The following is a 19,093-nucleotide window of genomic DNA, read 5'->3' as shown; positions in this document are numbered from 1 at the left end:
TTCTACCTAGGTTGCCCTTTCTGTTAATCTGTGTGTGTTCTGTTGTGCATAGGGTTTTCAGAGGCCTGCTATTTCAGAAGTGGGTGGCTAATCCTTCTTCCTAGTCTGTCTTAATCTGAATGTTCAGATTTAGAGGAGTATCTGACAGACAGCAATTTGTGGAGCAGTTAAAGATAAGACAGACTAGGAAGAAGGATTGGCCACCCACTTCTGAAATAGCAGGCCTCTGAAAACCCTATGCACAACAGAACACACGCAACAAAACAATACTTGGATGAAAAAAACAAATCAAACCCATGGCTATAGAGTCAATTCCAACTCACACTAGTCTTCCGTTGGCTTTCTGAGCCTATAAATATATACAAGAAGAGACTACCCATCATTCTCCTGTGGATCTGTTCATGGATTCATACCACTGACTTTTTTATTAGCGGTCCAATACCTTATGCACTATTCCACCGAGGCTTATTTGTATATAGATAATAGACTGCAAAAACAAACTTGCTGAAGGACACACACACAATACAGACCTGCGTTGTTATTTTATTGACCCTACGGAATCACTGAGTTGAGAGCCTCTTAAATAGTAGAATAAATAACACCACCCACAATCAAACTCATTCACTCATTGCTGTTGTTAAAGGAGCAAAAGTAACATAGTGACAGCTGAGTCCAACCACAGCTAACTCTACAAAGAGGAACTGTCCCAATCAATAACATCCATAGTATCAAACAAATAGCTGTAAGGGTAGCCATGCCCACCAACTCCCTACAATCCTGCACCAACTTCTACTTCTCTCGGGGTTTTTATTCATTCCACATTTACTCACAAATTTAACTTTACTCACAGAAATGGGATTTATTAAGGGAATGCATTGGTAAGTGGGGGAGGCAAAGGATATCTGTGAAAGTCCCAGTTCAATCCAGCAAGAAGTCTCTGGCTTCCTCAGCCATTCAGCACGCTTTATTCTCATAGAACTCACAAGAGTTAGCTCTTCTTTACTTGTCCAGCAACCAAAACTTATAACTCTGAATCTGTTTCCAGGGTTCCATCAGGCTATGACTTTCCAGAGTCTCTCCACAGTCTGGCCAGCTCTTTCTCTTATGTTGGCCCCACCGCTGTTGATGTGTCTGCAGCTGAGGGAGCTGGAGATCACGTTCCCTGGGGGAGCTAAGCCAATGCCTAGAAAAGCCATTTGCAAAAGTTCTAACACCGAAGTCATTAAATCAGAACTGATTCATGACTGACTATTGGTGATAGTAGAGACTGTAAGTATAATAGGACTTTTCCCATCTTTCTACGTCAGAGGCACTGTGGGTTCAAACCAGAGAGGCAACACTCTTGGGTTAGCAGTGCAGCTCCCTACTAACTGTGCCACCAGAGCATTCACACTCAAAAAGCCCTCAAAGTAAAATGAAACAGTTGTGTTGTTGTTTACTGTAACATTGGATCTGAATCATAGCTGACCCTTCAGTGGGTTTTCAGAGGCAGTTAATAACATGAGAAGAGATTGCCCATGCTTCCCCTGCAAAACAGCTGATGACCTCAAACCATGTACCTTCAGGATTGCAGCTCATCTTCTTGCTTTAAGCTACAAAATAATAAAGGGAAACTATTTACTATAAAGCACAATAAAAACATCTACCATACTATAGCATATTCAATCCTGCCACAATATGAATAACAGACAATAATTTGTGAGTAGATACCTAAATAGGCCTGTGCAATAAATAGGTGTGGGAGGTTGTACAGGACTACATCCATGAGCATATGTAGGTGTAGTTGTAGATGTATCTACACAGAAGTCCTATATTATCCTGAGTGAATATCACTGTCTCTGACACACATACCTCAGTCACTGAGTCAATCCATCTCATCCAGTGACTTCCTCCCTTGCACTGCCCTCCACCCTTCCAATCATGATGTCCTTCTCCAAGAACTGGTCTGTCTTGTCAATACGGCCCAAATATGTGAGACAGAGCTTCAAAATCCTTGCCTCCAAGGAGCAACTTTGCTTCGCCTTTTCTAGGACAGACTTGTTTGTTCTTTTGTCAGTCCTTGCTGTGCTCAATACTTTTTTCTTGCACCACAACTCAAAGGCATTGAATCTTCTTCTGTCACCCTTAGTCATTGTCTAGCTTTCTGATGGATAAGTAATTGTGAAGAACATGGCCTGGATTAGGTGCATCTTAGTCTCTAGACCGGTGCTGTTGTTCTTTAGCACTCTGGACATGTCCCTGACAGCAGATTTTCCCAATGCAATTTGTCTTTTGATTTTCTGAATGCTAGTGCCAATGGTATTGATTATGAAATTGAGTAAGCTAAAGTTGTTAACAATATCAATTACTTCTTCATCTATTATGGTGTTGATAATTGGCCCACTGGTAAGAATCTTTGTTTTCTTGATGTTGAGCTTCAGTCTACACTGGGGACTACAATCCTTGACCCTCTGCAGTAGATCTTTCAGGTCCTTCTCAATTTTGGCAAGCAAAAATGTGTCATCTGCATACCACAGATTGTGGATGAGTCTTCACCAGTCCTGACACCATATTCTGCCTCACAGTCCAGCCTCTTGAATTATCTGTTCTGCATATAGATTGTGTGTGTGTGTGTTCATGATGCAACTTGAATATATTTTTGGGTAGGAGGGAGGATGCTAGCCTCAGAAGGAAATGAGAAACTGTTGGTGGCAGGAGATACCATGGAGAACTGGGGGTCCCTCACCCCTCTCCAAGTTCAGGGAGGATGCACTGATAAGGGAATCCAGATCCTCCCATTCCAAGTTGGACCCCTGACTGAGGTAACCCTGTATTATGGACTTCTGCCTGGTCAGGGGTCTGCGTCCCATGGCTCTGGGACTTGAACGGGGGTAAGAAATCCAGATTATAGATGAAAAAGCTATGGAGAATTGATGAACCCTTGATGCACTCCTTTCCTGATTTTTAACCATGTAATGTTTCTTTGGGTTTTCAACCCAACCCCCCACCCCCCCAAAAAAATATGGATTGAGGCTCAATTTCAAGAAGACAAAGATTCTTACTACTGGACCAATTGGCAGCATCAGGATGGATGGTGAAGAGATTGAGATTGTACACAGCTGTAGTTTGCTTGGCTCCACAGTCAACACTCTTGGCACCAGTAGCCAGGAAATTAAAAGGCGCATTGCCATGGGAAAGTCTGCTGTTAGGGACCTCTCCAAAGTACTGAGGAGCAATGGTGTTTCTCTGGAGACTAAGGTGTGTTTGATACAGGCCATGGTCTTCGCAATCACTTGTTATCCATCAGAGAGTTGGACAATGATCAAAGAGGATAGAAGGAGAATTGATGCCTTTGAGCTGTGGTGCTGGAGAAGAGTATTGAGAGTACCATGGACTGCTAGGAAAACAAACAGATTCGTCCTGGAAAGGGTTAAACCGGGTGGCTCCTTGGAGACAAGGATTCTGAGGCTCTGTCTAACATACTTTGGACATGTTGTGAGGAGAGACCGGTCCTTGGAGAAGGACATCATGCTTGGGAGGGTGGAGGGATGGCGCAGGAGGGGAAGGTCCTCTATGAGGTGGATTGATTCAGTGACTGGGATAATTGGGATGGGAGTGTCGGAGACAGTGTGATTGCCACAGGACAGAGCAGAGTTTAGGGCTGTTGTACATAGGGTCGCTATAAATCGCAAGTGACTCGACGGCACATAACAACAACAACAACGTTTCTTTATTCTGATGACTGGTTCTTGGTCCAAGTACAGGTTTCACGTGAACACAATTAAGTTTCTGGGATTCCCATTCTTCTCAAGCTTAATCACAATTTGTTGTGATCCACACAGTCAAATGCCTTTCATAATTAAAGAAATACAGATAGACATTCCTCTGATACTTTTGGCTTTCAGCCAAGAATCATCTGACATTGGCTATGATATCCCTTCTACCTCGACCTCTTCTACCCAGTTTGTACTTCTGGTAGTTCTCTATCAATGTACTGCTTCAGCCATTTTCTTGTAATCGTCAGCAAGATTCTGCTTGCATGTGATTATTATTTGATAATTTTCACACTCTACAGGATCACCTTTTTTTGGAATGGGAATAAATATGGGTCTCAGTCAGTTGACCATGTAGTTATTCTCCAGATTTCTTGGCACAGCACATCTGGGGCTGCATCTATTTGTTGACATGTATCAATTGGTATTCCATCATTTCCTGGGGCCTTGTTTTTGCAAATTCCTTCAGAGTAGCCTGCACCTTCTCCTTCATCACCACTGCCTCTTGATCATAAGTTATTTCATGATATTTTTCAGTGTCACTCAGTTCTTTTTGGTAAAATGACTCAGTGTAATCATTTCATCATCTTTTGATAACCCTAGATCATTCAGCATTTTGCCTATATCATTCTTAACGATTGCCACTTGAGGCTTGAATTTGTTTTTTTTAGTTCTTTCAGCTTAAGAAATGCAGAGAAGGTTTGTCCTTTTTTACTTTCTGACTCGAGCTCTTTGCACATTTCATTGTAATACTTTACTTTTTCTTTCCAAACAGCCTTTCGAAATTTTCTTTTTAACTCCTTAACTTCCTGATTTCTTCCTTTTGCTTTGGATACATAGTTTAAAATTAAGAAAGAAGTCTGTCAGAATTGTATTCTTTCTCCACACCTATTCAACCTGTATGCTCAGCAAATTAGTCCCGAAGCTGGACTCTTTGATGTGGCATCAAGATCTGAGAAAGACTCATCAATAACTTGTGTTATGCAGATGACACAATCTGCTGGCTGAAAGTGAGGCAGACTTAAATTACTTATTGCAGAAGAATATGGAGGTAAGATTGAAACGGTCAACAACTTTATGTAACTTGGATCCACAATCAACACCCTTGGTATCAGCAAACAGAAAATCAGGAGACATGCTGTCTGTCGTTAGGGACTTCTCCAATTTAATGATGTCAGTTTGAAGACTAATGTGCATCTGATTCAGGGATTCAGGTCATGGTCTTTCCAATCATTAGCTATGCATCTGAGAGTTGGACAAAGACTAAAGATGAAAGGAGAATTGATGCCTTTGAGGTGTGGTGTTTGAGAAGAGTACTGAATATCCCATGCACTGCCAGCAGACAAATAATTACATCTTGAGGAAAGTGTAGTCAGAGTGCTTCTTGGAGGCAAAGATGATAAAGTTCCATCTTATGTACTTCAAGCATGTTGCTAGGAGAGTCAAAGGCAGAGGTCCACAAAGGAGAAAAAGACTCTCAACCAGGTGGATTGATACAGTGACTATAGCAATGGGCTCTAGAATTTCAAGAAGTTTGAGGATGGCACAGGATATGATGGGGTTGTTCATAGGGTTCCTACAGGTCATATTTGACTAAATGGTACCTCACAACAACAACAACATATTTCCCTAAGTTATCCTTCCAACTTAGATCTACAGCCAACCCCAGAGGCCTCTTCTCAACCAAGTAATAAATAGACTTGACTGGAGACAGAGCTACGCTGACAAACCAAAGGCAGGAAATTCTAATCCACCAACTTCTCTGAGTGAGAAAAATGAGCAATCTTCTTCAGTGCAATTTACAGTCTGAATATTTTCTAGAAGGTCAGTGATGAGTTGGTCCCAACTTGACAGTAATAAAAATGATATAATAAACAATAACACTCCTAAAGAATATGTTTCTTAAAATAAATGCAGAAGAGAAAATAAGCTACTCTGAAGGGATTGGCAAAAAACAAAGGCCCAGGAATTGATGGAATGCCAATTGGCAAAAACAGTTGCAGGCCTGGAAATGCCCACTAGAATCTGAGGATAACCACCAGGCCAACTGACTGGAAGAGATCCATATTTATTCTCATTCCACTCACACATAAAAGTGAACCAACAGAGTGTAGAAATTATGGTCTTTGCAATCACTTGTTATGCATCAGAGAGTGGGACAATGACTAGGGAGGATAGAAGGAGAATTGATGCCTTTGAGCTGTGGTGCTGGAGAAGAGTATTGAGTGTACCATGGACTGCCAAGAAAACAAATAGATCCATCTTGGAGAGGGTTAAACCAGGCTGCTTCTTAGAAGCAAGGATTTTGGGGCTTCGTCTGACATACTTTAGACATGTTGTAAGGAGGGACAGGTTCTTGGAGAGGGACATCATGCTTGGGAAGATGGAGGGACGGCGCAGGAGGGAAAGAGCCTCTATGAGGTGGATTGATTCAGTGACTGGGGTAATCGGGATGGATGTGTCAGGGGCAGTGCGATTGGCACAGGATAGAGCAGGGTTTAGAGCTGTTGTAAATAGGGTTGCTATGAGTTGCAAGCAACTCAATGGCACATAACAACAACAACAAATCACTCATATCACAGCCTACTGAAGATTATCCAGAAATGACTGGAAAAGTACATTGATAGAGAACTACCAGAAACACAGGCTGGTGTTAGAAGAGGCCATGCACAAAGAACATCATTGTCAATGTCAGATGGATCTTGGCCAAAAGCACCAGAGGAATGTCTGTGTTTCATTGACTATACAAAGGCATTTGACTGTGTGGATGACAACATTTTTGCTAATCTTGAGAAGAATGGGAATTCCAGAACATTTTATTGTGCTCATGCAAAACCTATACTTGGACCAGGAGGTAGTTGTCAGAACAGAGCATGGACACACTGCATGGTTCAAAATTAGAAAAAGAGTGCATCGGGGATGTATCTTGTCTTCATACCCTTTCAATCTGTATGCAGAACAGACAATATGAGAGGCTGGATTCAGAGGAGGAATGTGGCATCAGGATTGGAGATCAACAACTTACATTATGCAAATAACACTTTACTTGCTGAAACTACGGAGAGCCTAAAGCATATGCTGCAGAGGGTCAAATACTGTAGTTTTCAATATAGACTGAAGTACAACATCAAGAAAACAAAGATTTATACCACTGTGCCAATTGGCAGTACCATGATAGATGGAGAAGAGATCGAGATTGTTAACAACTTCAACTTACTTGGTTCCACAATCAATAGTCTTAGCACAAATAGCCAGGAAACCAAAAGATGGATTGCATTAGGAAAATCTGCTGTCAGGGACTTCTCCAGAGTGGAGAGCAAAGATGTCATCTAGAGACTAAGGTGTACTTGATCCAGGCTGTGTTGTTTACAATGACTTGCTATGCATCAGAGTGCTGGATAATAGCCAAAGATGACAGACTACGAATTAATGCCTTTGAGTTGTAGTGCTGGAGAAGAATATTGAACATACCATGGACTGCCAGGAGAACTAACAGGTCTGTCCTAGAAAGGGTGAAACCAATCTTCTCCTTGGTGGCAAGGATTTTAAGACTACATCTGACATGTTTTGGGCATGTAGCCAGAAGGGACCATTATTATGCTTGGAAGGGTCAAGGGACAGCTCCAGAGAGGAAAACTCCATGAGAGATGGATTAACACAGTAACTGGGGTACTGAGGGTAGGCATGTCAGAGACAGTGGGATTGAATCAGAGTAGAGCAGGGTTCAGACCTATTGGGCATGGGGCACTATGTATGAGTCAGAGTTGAATCGATGGCACATAACAACAATAACAACAGGCAATCCAAAAGCAAAGATGAGAAAGCAGAGAGGAGCATAGGTACAGGACAAATGGAAGTGGGGAGTCAAGGGTGAAGACAAGGAGTGGGCTGATGAATTCTAGAGATCACAACCAGTGTCATAGAACAACATGTGTATGGATTGTTGAAAGTGAAATTAATTTTCTGTAAATTTCACCTAAAGCAAGATAAAAAGTTCACACACACACAACAAACACACACAATCCATAAAGTCAAAGGTGTATACATATGGGTATAGGGAAGAAAGAATAATTAGGGTAATCTTGTAATAGTACATACTTCCTTAAATACTTCCAGTCTGTTTTACTATTCCTGATGGCCCAGAACCTAATCTAAATTGCTTACTTGCTATGGTGCTTCTGCAGTAGGCACCATAGGATTGTCTTCACATTACTGAGTCTGGATGGTACCTGTTTTAGGAGTCCTTCTACTCTCTTTCCACCTTCTTGGAACCCTTCATTTCACCTTCATTTCTTAATTTACACTTTTTTTTCCAATTAGAAAAGGCTTATTAGATGCTGCATGTGCCAAAACTCACCAAATAACTAGAAAAATAACAGTAAAGAGATGACCAAAATGGGGTTTTCTTGCCGATCCCAGAAAAGAAACATTAACAAAGTAATCAATTCTCCTGGGGGCTACATTATCCATTGATTATGAGCCCATACCTGAAGCCAGAGCCATATGATGATGCTTTACACTGAGTAACACGGAACACAGATCATGCCTCATATGTCTAAGTCTAATTCAAGGCTCATAGTGGTTCATGTCCTTACCCTAAAGCCAGAACCACACTTTCTCATTCTCAGTCTTAACATGGTAAGGAAGAATGCAGACCCTTATACATAAGGAAAAAAAGTGTATTTAACTATGCATCTGAAAATAGTGTCACATTCATTTCAATCTTGTGGAAAACCTGGGTAAGCCTCTCAAAGGATTGTTCTCTTGTGTCACAACATCATCTTCCTTATGACAGATTTCACATTTCTTTTATATTGTAGGATAATGACTAAATTGCTACTCAGGGAAATGGTATTCGGCTCGAAGGGAAAAAAAAATTATAGGTCCAAAGGGGAAGATTTGTGCCCATCTGAGCATCTAGACCAATTTCTGACCTGAGGAATAGAATAAAAATTACGCAAGGAATGAATTTATTCTACATACCTCTGCAGAAGCGTGGCTTGTGGCTAATCCCAATTGAGATAAATTGTAGAGTGGAATATGACACTAACTGATTGAAAATTTTTGCTATATATGTCCCATATGTGGAAAAAGGAGAAAGTTCTTTTTATGCCAAACATACATCAGATAATGAATAATATGTAATGAATGTACACCTCTTCTGGGGAAAAGAAAGGGTATTATACTCCATTGAGAGACATAATGTATCAAAGAACAAAGAAATTGCCTTCAATGAAATAATTTTCTTCAAAAATTTATGGAAGCATTTCACTACAGTATAATACCCATTAAGAATAATGTTATCAGCAATAATTTGGAAGGCTATAGATTGAACATTAATGCAATCCTCCACGTATGTTGCCTTGCATACTGATGAGAATGACAACAAATTCTGTGTGAATAATAACTTCATAATTATTCCACATTTCTCTCCAGAAGTATCATGAGCAATTTCTCCATATAAGTTCACTATTTCCTATTAAACAAATATCTATTGAAGCCCACTATGTGCCAATCATTCTCCTAGTATTGAAGACACAATGATGAGCAAGAAAGATTAAAGCCTTGGTTGGCTTCAGTCTCAAGTCTTCTCTGTGCAGGGAAATATTAAATCTACGGCTAAATTAACCCATAGACAAGTAAGAACCACCAAAGAAAATAAAACATGGTTTAGAAGCAGATGACTTGAGTAGGAACCTGTCAGAATTCATGACACTTGACATAGCTCTGAAGAGAGACCTCGGGTACAGGCCAACCCTTAAAGTGCTTTAAAAGCTCTGCTTCAAGATGCTTTATTTGTATTTGTCATTAACTTTGAGATAAGCAACTTATAACCATTTCTTTTGAACATGTTTTCAGAGGGACTTGAGAAATTATATCATTTAGCTAGATTAAAGGAAGCAATTGTTTTCTTGGCAGATTGTAACAGGAAAGATTTAAATAATAACTACTTATGGAATGTTTCAAGAAAGGGCCTTGCAAATGTTTCCAAAATTTAAAATACCATATTAGAAAATATATTCTATGTTCTTTACTCAAGTAATCAGTTAGTCCTTTATGTCATTGTGAGGACACCCTAAAGTGGAGGTGTTTGGCCTGTTTAAAGATGACTGTTACAGGTCAACATCAAAGTTCTATAATTGAATTAAAGTTGCTCGTATTCCTTCATGTTGTCTTTTTCTTCTTAAGAATAAAGGTCTGTGATTCAGAGCTGTAACTTCTTATGAAACTGTAACTGCCCTGGACAAACACTAGAAGGGACATGGATACAGTTTGTGAAGAAATGCTTGTCAGAAGGTCTCAAAAGAACGCTGCAGAGGGGTTCCGCGGAAGAATGTATACATAGCATATTAAGAAGCTAACTGTAAAAACTCCACATTAGAAAAGAATTAATTTTGCAACCATCAACCTGCTGTTTGCTTGTAATAATGTGTAATCTCAAACGCCCGTGAAAAAAAATTTCTGTAAGAAAATTTCACTCTTTTCCAGAATGCCAAAGCACCTGGATGAATCTTCACTAAGTGCTGCCTTATTTTAATGGTTATGTTCCTTTAGTGAAACACTTTGCTTTAACAGAGCCCCTTAGTATACTCATTGACAGTCTTTAGATAAATATGTTGAAAGAAGGTCATTTTGAAGATGTAAGGTTGGAAGTAAGACATGAAAGATATAAGGAGGCAGCCATAAGAAGATCTGGAGAAAGTACCTTCTCCAAGGACTAAGGGGTCAGGGGAAAGGTAGGGGAAGCTATGATGTTTTCATTTCCTATTCTCTAAAGGGCATATTGTTAGTGCTTTGCCCAAACCACACGATTTCTACTCTACTCTTGGTCTTTGTCATGTTCTTTGTTTCCTGAAAACTTAGACCATTTTTTTAAAGTAAAATTTTTACCATATGTAAATTTACTTAAAAACGTACAAAGATTTCATACCAGATCCTTCCCATTTCCTTTACTCACCCCTGCCTTCACTAATCAAATTCTGTAATCCTATGATTAACTGCACATTCACCCTTGACACCCCCTACTCATCATCACCCCTCTACTCCCACCCTTCCCCTTTTGGAGTCTCATACACATTCAACAATAATGGTCTTATACAGTATTTGTCCTTATGGGACTGAGTTAGCTCACTCACCGTAATGTTCTCTTGTCTCTCCCAAACTGACTAGCACGTTCCTGCATGCTGCTTGGCATTCCATCGTATGAAGGTACCATAATTTCTCAATCCATTCGATTGTGCTGTACATTTTGGATGTTTCCATGTTCTTGCAATGGTGAATAACACTACTATGAACATTGGTGAGTAAATTTTTGTTTGTGCCTCAGTTCTCCTTTTCTTGGGGTATATTCTAAGGGGTAGAATGATTGGGTCACATGAATTTCTATGTTCAGCTTTCTGAGGAACACCAAACTTATTTTTTGGAGTGATTGTACCACTTTACAATCCCACCGAAAATGTTTAAGAGTTTCTATCTCACCATACCCTCTCCAATAGAGAAATGTAGCATCAGGATTGGAGGAAGATTCATCAACAATCAGCATTATGCAGATGACACAACCCTGCTTGCTGAAACTGAGGAGGACCTGAAGCGCTTGCTGTGGAAAGTCAAGGAGTATAGCCTTCAATATGGATTGAGGCCCAATATCAAGGAAACAAAGATTCTCACCACTGGGCCAATTGGCAGCATCATGATAGATGGTGAAGAAATTGAGATTGTTAACAGCTTTAGATTGCTTGGCTCTACAATCAACACTCTTGACACCCGCAACCAGGAAATTAAAAGACATATTGCGACGGGAAAGTCTGCTGTTAGAGTCCTTTCCAAAGTACTGAAGAGCAATGATGTTACTCTGGAGACTAAGGTGTGCCTGATACAGGCCATGGTCTTTGCAATCACTTGCTATGAATCAGAGAGCTGGACAATGACTAGGGATGATAGAGGGAGAATTGATGCTTTTGAACTGTGGTGTTGGAGAAGAGTATTGAATATACCATGCACTGCTAGAGAGGGTTAAACCAGTCTGCTTCATGGAGGCAAGGATTCTGAAGCTTTGTCTGACATACTTTGGACATGTTGCAAGCAGGGACCAGTCCTTGGAGAGGGACGTCATGCTTGGAAGGGTGGAGGGACAGCACAGGAGAGGAAGGCCCTCTATAAGGTGGACTGATTCAGTGAATGGAATAAGGGGGTAATGGGGATGGGTGTGTTGCAGACAGTAAGACTGGCACAGAATAGAGCAAGGTTTAGGGTTGCTGTATATAGATAAGGTCACTATGAGTTGCAGGCGACTGGATGGCACATAACAATTTCAGCTTGCTTGCTTCCACAGTCAACAGTCTTGGCACTTTTTGTTGTGTTACTGTTATGTGTCATAGAGTCACCAGTGACTCATAGTGACCATATAAACATTAGCTCTGAACTCTGCCCTATCTTGAGCAAATCTATTCCTCTCTGATAGACCTAATCTCATTTCTGCAGTCACTGAGTCAATCCATCTCATCCTGAGTCTTCCTCTCCTGCACTGTCCCTCCACCCTTCTGAGCATGACGTCCCTCTCCAAGGACTGGTTCTTCCTGGTCATGTGCCTAAAGTATGTGAGATGGAGATTCACAATCCTTACATCTAGGGAGCATGTTGGTTTCACCCTCCTCAGGACAGACCTCTTTGTTCTCCTGGCAGTTCATGGTAAGTTCAACATTCCTCATCAGCACTAGCAGTTAGAAAATTAAACAAACAAACAAACAAAAAAAGCAAAACAACCAAATTGCTTTGGGAAACTTCTGTCAAGGACTTCACCAGAGTGCTGAAGAGCAAGGATATCAGTCTGGAGGATAAGATGCACCTGATTTGGCCATGGTCTTCACAATTACTTTCTATGTATCAGAAAGCTGGGCAATGATAAGGATGACAGAAGAAGAATCAATGCCTTTGAGTTGTGGTGCTAGAAAAAAGTACTGAACTTACCATAGACTGCCAAGAGAGCAAAACAGTCTGTCTTACAAAGAGTGAAATCACATTGCTCCTTGAAGGTAAGGATTTTGAAATTCCATCTGACATACTTTGGGCATGTTGCCAGGAGAGACAGGTCCTTGGAGAAGGACAACAGGCTTGGAAGAGTGAAGAGACAGCAAAGAGGAGGAAGACCTTGCATGAGATGGATTGACACAGTTACTGGGGAAATAGGGGCTGATGCATCATAGACAGTGAGATTGGCTAAGAACAGGGTTCTAAGATACTGTGTATTGGTCACCGTGCATCATAGGTGATGCAATGGCACATAACAACAACAACATGCACATGGACCTCATCTGATGGAATACACAGAAATCAGATTGTCGATATCTGTGGAACAAATAAAAAGAAAAGCTCTTTATCCACAGCAAAAAAAATAAATGTAAGGGTTTAATGTGGAACAGGCCATTAATTATTCATGTGCAAGTTCAAATTAAAACTGCCAAAAAAAAAAAAGAAAAAGAAAAGCAAAGCAAAAAGTCCACAAGAACCAAAATATAACCTTAAGTACATCCACTTTAACTTTAAAAACAATTCAGGAAGAAATATGATCCATTAACACTAATGGCCAAATATCATCTTTTTTTCTTTTTCTTTTTGTCGTGGTGGGATGATATTAAGTTATGCAATGACATCAAGGATTTCATGCATGAAGAAAGTTAAATGTCAATATAAAGAGAAAGGTAAAAGAAAAAATTAGAGACTGGTATCAGATGAAACTCTGAAAATTACACCAGAATAGAGATAAAACAACAGGAAGGGAAGAAATGCTGAAGTAAAAGTACTGAAAATAAAATTTCAAAGGGCAGCACAAGAAAAGTAAAGTATTATGCAAATTATGCAAAAACTAAAGTATTATGCAAATTATGCAAAAAAGCTGTAGCTAGACAACCAAAAGGGAAGAACATGTTCAACCATTTCTCAAGCTGAAAAAAACAAACAAAAAAAATTAAATCTCAAGTTTTAATACTGAAAGACACTATGGGCAAAATCTTGACTGGTGAATGAAGCATCCAAAGAGGAAAACACATGTACCAAAAAGAATTAGTTAATACTGAATCTTTTCAGGAAATAGAAAATGTAGAATCAATGGTAGTGAACGGTAATGAAGAAAGAGTTTGCTTCGCTCTAGACAAAGCACAGACAAAAAATAAGGCCTTTAGAATTAATGAAATGACAACTGGCATGTTTCATCGTCAAATGCAACCTTAAATGTACTCACTAGTCTATGCCAAGAAATTTAGAACATCGTTACCTGGCTATCTGACTGAAGGAGATCCACATATTTTTCCCATTTCCCAAAAGTGATCTAGCAGAATGTGGGAGTTACTGAACAAAACCATTAATATCACATGCAAATAAAACCTCATTGACAATTTTACAAAACTGGCTAGAATAGTACATAGGCAGAGACTTGCTAGACATTCTTGCTGGATACAGAAATGATAGTGGCATAAGGAACAGCACCGCTGATGTCAGTTGTATCTTGAAAGTAGTAATACTAGAAAGACATTTATTTGTGTTATATTGACTATGCAAAGACATATGACTGTGTGGATCCTAACAAATTATGTCTGAGAAAAATGGAAATCTCATAACATCTAAGTGTGATAATGTGAATACAGGCTATGGTCTTTGCAATCACTTGCTATGCATCAGAGAGTTGGACAATGACTAGGGAGGATAGAAGGAGAATTGATGCCTTTGAACTGTGGTGCTGGAGAAGAGTATTGAATGTACCAAGGACTGCCAAGAAAACACACAGAATCATCCTGGAGAGGCTTAAATCAGGCTGCTCCTGGGAGGCAGAGATATTGGGACTTCGTCTGACATACTTTGGACATGTTGTAAGGAAGGAGAGGTCCTTGGAGAGGGACATCATGCTTGGGGGAGTGGAGGGACAGCACAGGAGGGGAAGACCCTCTATGAGATGGATTGATTCAGTGACCGGGGTAATCAGGATGGGTGTGTTGGAGGCAGTGCAATTGGCACAGGAAAGAGAAGGGTTTAGGGCTGTTGTACATAGGGTCGCTTTGAGTCGCAAGCAACTCGACGGCACATAACGACAACAACAACAATCCATAGACCAAAAAACAGACCAAATATAACAAGAGAAAATGTCATGATTTAAAAACAGGAAAGATGTGTCTCAGTAGTTTATCCTTTCTCCATACTTACTAAATCTGTATGCTGAGAATAGAGGCAAGATGGAGGTCTCAGCTTCCGACTGTGTGCAACACGCTGAGGTTCCTGATGCAAATTGGGGTCACAAGGGTTGAAACCAGACCCCAGCTCTGTTTGGAGCTCTGAATTTCCAACACAGGTCTGGGCCTGTATGTCCTGTTTGGCCTAGGCTGGCTGATGGTTTGAAAAGCAAATAGGATCTTAGGATTATCATACAAAGTGTTGCTGTTGTTTTGTTGTTGATTGCCTTCAAGTCCAGTATAATTCTTAGCAAGTGTATGAACAATAGGTCTGAAGCCCCTCTACAACTATCAATATTTATCAAAGTTCATAGACTTTCCAGAGGCATGTTATTTAGGAAGTGGATGCCATTCCTGCTTCCAAATTATTGTACAAAATTATCATACAATATTACTCATATCACATGCAAGCAAAATCTTCCTGAAGATTATTCAGAAATGACTGAAACAGTAAATTCACAGAGAACTACCAGAAATACAAGCTGGGTTTAGAAGAGGCCATGGCAGGAGAGACATTATCACCAATGTCAGATAGATCTTGGCAGAAACAAATAGCAGAGGGATGTCTATCTATGTTTCATTGACTAAGCAAAGGCATTTGACTGTGTGACTCACAGAAAATTGAGGTTAACATTGAGGAAAATGGGAATCCCAGAACTCTTGATTGTGGTATTGTGAAACCTATACTTGGACCAGGAAGGAGTCCTCAGAACAATACAGGAAAACATTGCATGGTTCAAAATCAGGAAGGCAGTGCATCTGGGATGTGTCCTGGGATAGGTGTTTTGGAATCAGTGAGACTGGCTCAGGACAGGGTAGGCTCCAGAGCTATTGTAAATAGGGTCACTATGAGTTAGAGGCAACTTGATGGCACATAACAACATCATTTGAAAAAAATCGTTTGAGAAGTTGGGCTATATGAAGCTGGACTAGGATGGGAGCAAGACTCATCAACACCTTCCATTATTCAGATGATACAACCTTGTTTGCAGAAAGTGAAGAAAATTTGAAGCATTTGATGCAGAAGATCAAAGACTACAGTCTTCAATTTTTATTACATCTCAATATAGAGAAAACAAAAATCCTTACCACTGGGTCATTAAGCGGCATCATGATAGATAAAGGGTGAAGTTGTCAACAACTTCATTTTACATATATCCACAAACAACATAAATGGAAGCAGCAATAAAGAAAGCAAAAGGTGTGTTGCATTGGGAAAAATCTACTGTCAATTCCTCTCTAAAGGAATAAAGAGCAAGGGTGGCAATAAAAAGACTAATGTGGGGCCTGATTGAATCCTGAGATTGTTAACAGCTTCAGTTTGCTTGGCACCACAATCAACACTCTTGGTACCAGCAGCCAAAAATCAAAAGACAATTTGCACTATGAAAGTGTGGTGTCAGGAACCTCTCCAGCTTATTAAAGAGTAACAATGGTCAGTTTGGAAACTAAGGTGTGCTTGATTCAGATTATGGTCTTTGCAATTACTTGCTATGCATCAGAAAGATGGACAATGACTAGGGATTACTGAAGGAGAATTGATGCCTTTGAGCTATGGTGTTGGAAAAGAGTATTGAATATACCATGAACTGCTAAGAGAACGAACTGGTTCTTCCTGGAGAGGGTTAAACCACATCCCATCTCAGTAATGCCAAAATGTCAATGTTCATGTGTTCCATTTCATTTTTCACAGTTTCCAGTTTTCCAACATTCAAGCTAAGTACATTCCATGTTCAAATTATTAAATGATGTCTGTCACTGTTTTCCCTCATTTCAACTAAATTCCAATCTGGGTTCTACCACTACACTACTATAACTATCTGTGTTCTTCTAGTGTTAGAGTTTTCAAAGGACTGTTATTTAAGAAGAGGATAGAAAATCCTGTTTCCTAGTCTATCTTAATCTGGGAGCTCTACTGAAGCCTATTCACCATGGATTTCCCTTATGGCATTTGATACACCAGTGGCACAGCTTTCAGTGCCATAGTAACACACAAGTTACCTCAGTACAGCAAACTGACCGACAAATACAGTACCAATTAGAACAACATTCTCCTCATTTGTGACTCTAATAGCAAATCAGTATTCACACCAGCCCACAACTGATTGCTAATTAAATAAAAATGACCAATCAGCGTACACCTAGTTATTAATTCAGTCAAACTGACAAATCAGTTTATGTAAATCAAAACAATCAGTTTACACCTAATTGTTAATTAAATCAAGACAATTTACCTTCCAGGAATCCAACTGCTCCAGACAAGCTCCAAACAAGAGACTCTCAGGCAGGATCCAAACAACTTTTAAACACAAAGGCCCAGCCACAGGGTCCTGATTGGTTTAAACAAGAGGCTTTCAGCCCACAAATGATTGCTCATTTAATTAAACATTGATCAAAGGTCGTGACAAAGACAGAAGAGAAATAAAAAGAAGGAAAAAAAACCCCACACAAATAGATGACAGAAGAGACTCTGAAAATTGCACCAAACTGTTGAGAAGCCAAAACAAAGGGAAAATATGCCAAAATAAAAGAACAGAACAAAAAAGCTCCAAGGTCAGGTCATGCAGACAAAACAAAGTATTATACTGGAATGTGCAGAGAGCTGGAATGGGAGAACAAAGAGGAAAGAACCCATCCTATATTACTCAAGCAGAGAGAACTGAAAAACCTCAAGCCTCAATATTGAAATATGCTAAGGGCAATATGTTGAATGACCCAGAAAGCATCAAAAGGAAAAGAGGGAATACACAGAACCACTGTACCACAAGAACTGACTGACATTGAAAAATTTCAGGAAGTACCACTTGAGCAGGAGTCAATGATAATGAAGGAGGAAATGGAAGTTGTATTGAAGGCATAGGAAAAAAATAAGGCCCCAGGAATTGATGAGATACTGATTGACTTGTTTCAATTAATAGACACAGCCTTGGATTCACTCACCAGTCTATGCCAGGAAATTTGGAGGACAGTGGATTGGAATAGGTCTATATTTGTTCCCATTTGCAAGAAAGGTGATCCAACAAAATGTGGAAACTATGGAACAATACCATTAATATCATGCGCAAGCAAAATTTACTGAAGATCATACAAAAATGACTAGTACAGTACATAGATAAAGAAGTGCCAGAAGTTCAAGTAGAATTTAGAAGAGGCCATGGCATTAGGGATCTCATCACTGATGCCACATGGATCCTGAATGAAAGTAGAGAATACCAAATGAATGTCTATTTGTGCTTTATTGACTATGCAAAGGTGTTTACGTGGATCCTAACAAGTTGTGGCTGACATTGAGAAGAATGGAAAAACCAAAGCATTTAGTAGTGCTCATGAAAAACCTACACCTGAACTAAGACACTGTTATGTGAACAGAGCAGGGAAACACAGCATGTTTTAAAATTAAAAAGAAAGTGCATCAGGTTTTATTCTCTCTCCATACTTACTCAATCTGTATACTGATCAATTTATTTGAAAAGTTGGTCTCTATGAAGAGGAATGTGACATCCGGATCAGAGGTAGAATCATAAAAAGTCTGAATTATGCAGATGACACAACCTTGTTTGCTGAAAGTGAGGAGGACTTGAACCACTTGTTGCAGAGGATCTAGGAATACAGCCTTTAATAAGGATTTCATCTCAATATCAAGGAACAAAGATTCTTACCACTGGACTGATAGGCAACATCATAGTAAGTGGAAAAGAGATTGAAACTGTCTACAACTTTATCATACTTGGATCAACAACTAACACCCTTGGTATCAGCAATCAGGATATCAGGAGATGTTTTGAATAGGGAAAGACTGAACTTAGGGACTTCTTCAAATTATTGAGGAGTAATGATGGCTGGAATGCAAAAGTTGGGAATAGAGAAGAAGATTCAGTATTTGGAAAACATGGACTTGGTGACAGAAATGGAGCTGGAGAGAGAATGATCGAATTTTGCACAACGACTTATTCATAGCAAATACATTTTTTAAGAGACATAAACGCAGGTTATATACTTGGATTTCACCTGATGGTATGCATAGGAATCAGATAGATTACATCTGTGGAAAGAACCGCTGGAGAAGCTCAATATCAGCTGTGAAAACTAGGCCAGGAGCTGATTGTGGAACAGACCACCAAC

Source organism: Elephantulus edwardii, unplaced genomic scaffold (assembly GCF_000299155.1).
Source record: "Elephantulus edwardii isolate Elephantulus edwardi_28Jun2011 unplaced genomic scaffold, EleEdw1.0 scaffold00150, whole genome shotgun sequence".
Taxonomy (NCBI): Eukaryota; Metazoa; Chordata; class Mammalia; order Macroscelidea; family Macroscelididae; genus Elephantulus; species Elephantulus edwardii.
This window is presented reverse-complemented; position numbering follows the sequence as displayed.